This window comes from Arachis ipaensis, chromosome B4 (genome assembly GCF_059453495.1).
Source record: "Arachis ipaensis isolate K30076 ecotype BB chromosome B4, ASM5945349v1, whole genome shotgun sequence".
In the NCBI taxonomy this organism is placed as follows: Eukaryota; Viridiplantae; Streptophyta; class Magnoliopsida; order Fabales; family Fabaceae; genus Arachis; species Arachis ipaensis.
Window position 1 is genome coordinate 139,048,599 of NC_142439.1, and position 5,341 is coordinate 139,053,939.

General features: G+C 30.9%; 1 pseudogene across 1 annotated transcript; it reads left to right on the plus strand.

Moving 5' to 3' along the window:
• The first annotated feature begins 3,092 nt into the window (after positions 1–3,092).
• Positions 3,093–5,091, plus strand: LOC107635197 (polyphenol oxidase I, chloroplastic pseudogene; annotated as a pseudogene). Its single transcript, XR_015880672.1, has one exon. The product of XR_015880672.1 is annotated as a polyphenol oxidase I, chloroplastic pseudogene (transcript).
• Positions 5,092–5,341: the final 250 nt, after the last annotated feature.

Sequence of the window (5,341 nt, forward strand, 5' to 3'; positions counted from 1 at the left end):
AAACGCAGGTGATCCAAACTCAAAGTGAAACCATCTTAACATTTTCTTCAGAGCTACTATAACCTTACTTCATAGTTTGGACAACCATAAAATGGTCTACTAGGATTCTCTATCGTCGTTGAGTACTTCATCACCGTTCAAAACCCACAATTGCAGAAAACGGCGTTCTTACCTCTCCTATTGCACATTTCTTTGCTGCCATAAGGTCTCCTTGCAGAGTTGTTCCTACTTGAGCTACTTTGGCTTTTCTCCCCATCACCCATCATCATTCACGCAGACGAGAAAACAAGATGAACTGGAAGAGAGCGGAAAAGTCGAAGAAGACAACAGAGAGGTCGAAGAAGAGAAGACAATAATTTAGGAATTAGGGCTTTATAATTGAAAATGGACTAATTTAGGTATTATTAAGCAATTCCAGATACCAATTTGAATCAAATTCAAGTTTGGCATACATTAGCATACAACTGAAATGCCCACATGGCAGTTCATGCTCCATATATATAATCAAACGTTTAGACGGCACTTCTGTGAGGGACTAATAGAGATACACTTTTTTGAATTTCAAAAATTTAATTGATCATTTTTAAAAATCAAAGACTAAATTGATTAGCAATTTAAAATTCAGACACCATTTTTAAACATTTAATCTCTATTAATCTTTATAATGTGTTATGTTTTGTTTTTGTTACTCATGATGACTACCACTTGACCGATTTGATGTTAGTTTTGTTAGCTTTAAAATAGTTAGAAAAATACTATAATATTAAATTTTAATAAAAATCTAATCTAATCCTCTAATTTACGTGGACTAGAAGTACGAATTGTGCGAACATATGGCATAGAGCATGTTAGTATTATCGTTCACCTGCATGCATTTATGACTAAACTGTAATTAATAACCCCCCACCTGCCTCCTCACCTACGTGCATTTATAATTCTAATGCCCCCCTCCCTCCTCCTTGAACTTTCTATAGAATTTATATTGCTTCTTGAGTATCAATGTGTGAACAGAGACAAATCAAGAAGAAAAATTTAATTGGAGAAGTACTTCAACCTTGCGTGGAACTCGTTTATTTGTACGGCCGTTGAGACGGAAAACAACGTTCGTCAAATTATAAATACAAACCAATCATATTAAGAAATGAGTCCCGCTAGGGAGACAATGATTTATTTGTACAATGTGTACAATTGATTATATAAGTTATAAATAAATATCTCTTATATTATCTAAAATAACCATCTGAGTATTAAGAATAATAAACATCTTCCCAAAAACTTAAACTAATTTTCGAGTTCACCAAGGATCAAATTCTTGATTTTTTAAATCTAAAGCTCTAATACCATGTCATGATACTACTCATCCCAAAAGCTTCAACTGATGGAAAGAAGTAATACTAATGGTTATATCTCTAATACTCCCTAAACCTCTATTGTACACATTGCACAAATATTTCATTAGCTCCTCGTACTTTTTCTTAAGAAATACTCTCATTTAACAGAGTAACATTGTAAGATAAAAGAAAAAGTAACATTGATTTTTATTTAAAATTAAACAAATATTGTACCCTCTTATTAATAAATTATAAAAAAAGTTTTAAGATAGGTGAGACATTTTATATACGGTTCCGCTACGTTACTAACAGCGTTTCTGCCAACTTCTGCTAACTCTTATTTATAACTGTATTTAATGGAAGTGTTTTCGTAGATGTGTCTAATAAAAATGTATTTTTTATGGCTGTGTTTAATAGAAGTGTCTTTATAGATATATTTTCTGGATGTGTCTCTTTATATATGTGTTTAAAATATAATAATTAATTATTGTTGACAATAAGTTGGCAGATAATATGGTGGTACCCTATACTTTTCTTTTTATATAATATGTAAAAAATATGTAATATTTATCATAATTTCATATATATACTGATATGTTACTGATACGTCACCTTAAAATTATGAACGTATCATTTGTACGTTAATTTTAAATTATTATATAATTTTTTTTTAATTACGTGAGCTCCTAAGCGTATATAATTGAAAACATATTTAAATCATGAGACAAAATGAAAATAAGTTAAATATTAAAAGTATTTTTAAAATTGTTCAGAAAGTATATTTTACCTTTAGGCTTTAGACAGTGGTGTACTATTTATTTAGTTACACACTAGCTACACATTAGTTAATAAAATGACAATAACAAATAATATATCGATCAAGATTTTTTTTTTAAACGACTATTATTGTAAAGAGGAAGAAATCTCATTGATATTAAGCCAATTTTTTATTTAATGTATCAAAATTCTTTTTTCTCATTTATATTAAGTCAATTTGTAAGTTTGAAAAACCTTTTTGTTATTTATATTGTTAAGAGTAGTTGGTTGATTAATTTGTTAGATGAAATTAAGAGTTTGTTATAATTAGCTTCTTTTGCCTTTTATCCCTTTGTTCTGGTTCTAAAGCTTCTCAAAAAGCTTTCATATATATATATATATATATATATATTAAGTGTACACCTATGTTTTTAAGAATAATTTTAGGGGAACAAATTATTATTTAACTAAATATGTAAAAACCCTAAAAACTGTGATAGAACCAAAAAATCAATGTTGTTGTTCTCTTTTTTTATTTTTTTTTCTCTGATCTCCATTCTTTTTCTTCTTTTTTCGCCTTCTTATTCTTCTTTTAATTATGTTATTTATAGATAATTGGTTAGTTTTATACATAATATTTATTTTTTTCAATTTTTTTTATTTTTTTTTCAAAAGTTTATATATTTATTATAAAATATTTTGTGTTTGTTTCATAAAGTTTCTATATTTCTATACTTTTTAGAGACATACTTAGAATTTGGTTTAAAAAAACTTATTTATCCGATATTTTTCTTCTTTTTTTTTTTTTTAAATATAGTACACATTTATTGTATTTCATTATTCTGGTTATATTCAAATATAAAATATATACAAAATCTTATAGTGGCAACACCAACCTTATACGAGTTCATTAATTGGAGCAACGCTCTGGAATAACTTAATCCACACATTCCTTTTCCTACTCTTATTATTTATACAATTTCTTCAAGCATGCATGGAGATATAAACATCCACTAGGGAAAGCTAGCATGGCAAATGTAATAAACCATCCTTCAAGGTTTCTCCATTTAGCCATCTCCCTAATTATTCTCATAATCTTCCTAATACCCTTAATCACCTTTCTTAATAACAACAACTCATTGATCTTCACCATGATTACTAAGCCCTACTTTTCTTATTACTTAACCTCCTTTAATAATCAAAGCCACCAATCCCATTATCCTTGGAGATTTTCTTGGAGGAATACCTTTATCAATAGCTTAGAATTTGAAGGAAATGTTAATTATCCATCATCATCTAATTATTCCAATGATGTTTCTAGAGCAATTTCACCAGATTTTACAAAGTGTGGCCCAGTTGATTTACCTCCCAATGCAATAACATCACCCTATTGTTGTCCAACTTTGGCAACTCCCTTTAAATTCATAGATTTCAAAGATTATATTATCAATGCCACTTACAAGTACAAAAATAATAGTTCAATTAGGGTTAGAAGGGCAGCACATTTGGTAGATGATGAGTTCATAGCCAAGTTAGAAAAAGGTATTGCCATCATGAAATCACTTCCTAATGATGACCCACGTAATTTCATACAACAAGCTAAAGTCCATTGTGCTTATTGCAATGGTGGATATCCTCAAAAACACCCCTTCCAAGATCAAAAGATTGATGTGCATAGGTCATGGCTTTTCTTCCCTTTCCATAGGTTTTACATTTATTTCTTTGAGAGAATCTTGGGAACCCTAATTGGGGATCCAAGTTTTGCTTTACCTTATTGGAATTGGGATTCCATTCAAGGTATGCAAATTCCATCATATTTCACCACTCCAAATTCTTCACTTTACCATAAACTTAGACACTACAAGCACATGCCACCCCACTTGGTTGATCTTAACTATGATATTCTCTCTCCCAAAATTAGAACACAAGATCAACAAATTTCCTACAACCTTGCCTTCATGTACAAGCAAATGGTTTTAGCCAACACCAAAGAGTTATTCATGGGAAGCCCTTATCGTCTCGGAGATCCAGCTCAACCGGGTCCTGGCTCGGTTGAGCTTGCTCCTCATAACACTATCCATGATTGGTTGGGTGCGGTCGATACTCCCAACCATGAAGACATGGGAACTTTCTACACGGCCGCGAGAGATCCTATTTTCTATGCTCATCACTCCAACGTGGATAGATTGTGGGAGTTATGGACAAAATTGGAAGGTGGTAGAAGAGACTATAGGGATGATCCTAATTGGTTAGATTCCAAATTTTTCTTCTATGATGAGAATCTTAATCTTGTTCGAGTTAAGGTAAGAGATTGTCTTGATACTAAACTTTTGGGTTATGTTTATGAAGAAGTTGATCTTCCTTGGCTAAATGTTAATCCTAAACCAAGAAGAACAAAGATGCAAAGGGAAGCAAAAAAATCTTCAATTTTGGCCTCAAAGCCAATTACCAAATTTCCTTTTGTTTTGGATTCTAAGGTAAGCATTATTGTAAAGAGACCAAGGAAGTTGAGGAGCAAGGAAGAGAAAGAACAAGAGGAAGAGGTTTTAGTGATAGAAGTGACTGAATTACAAAGCTATGAAAATGTTAAATTTGATGTTCATATTGATGATGATGAAGACATGCTTAGTGATGAAAACCATGCAGAGTTTGTGGGTACTTTCGTGAGTTTGCCCCATGGAAATCATGGACATAAATCAAATACTCGCTTTATGGTTGGGATATCTAAGGTATTGGAGAATCTAGAAGCTGAAGAAGATGATCATATTGTTGTTACTTTGGTACCTATGATTGGGAAAGGAGATGTCACCATAGGAAGGATTAATATTCAGTTCATGTCAAAATAGTAAATAAGATCCCTTTCGAAATGTAAGAGAAAAGTAATTAATTATAGTGTTTATAAAGACTATGAAGTTAATTTTAGGAATTAAAAAAAAATTTGTGTAAAAAGAGGTCACTATAGTATAGAATTCAGTGCAATATAATGGGCACGTGCTATTCGATATGGAGTATGGACAAGTAGTTAATTATCTAACTCTAGATTTTTTTTTTTCCATTATATAAGTTTTGATTTATGTTATAAAATTATCTATTCTAAAATTTTAAATGATTGAATAAAAATACATAAATAATTATATATCTAACCATGCATTATTTAAACCCATGCAAACTTGTTTTGGTATGACTAAGGTTCTGAAAACCGGATCGAATCGATCGGTTCGACCGGGTTAATCGAGAATCGGTCAGTTGGTCGG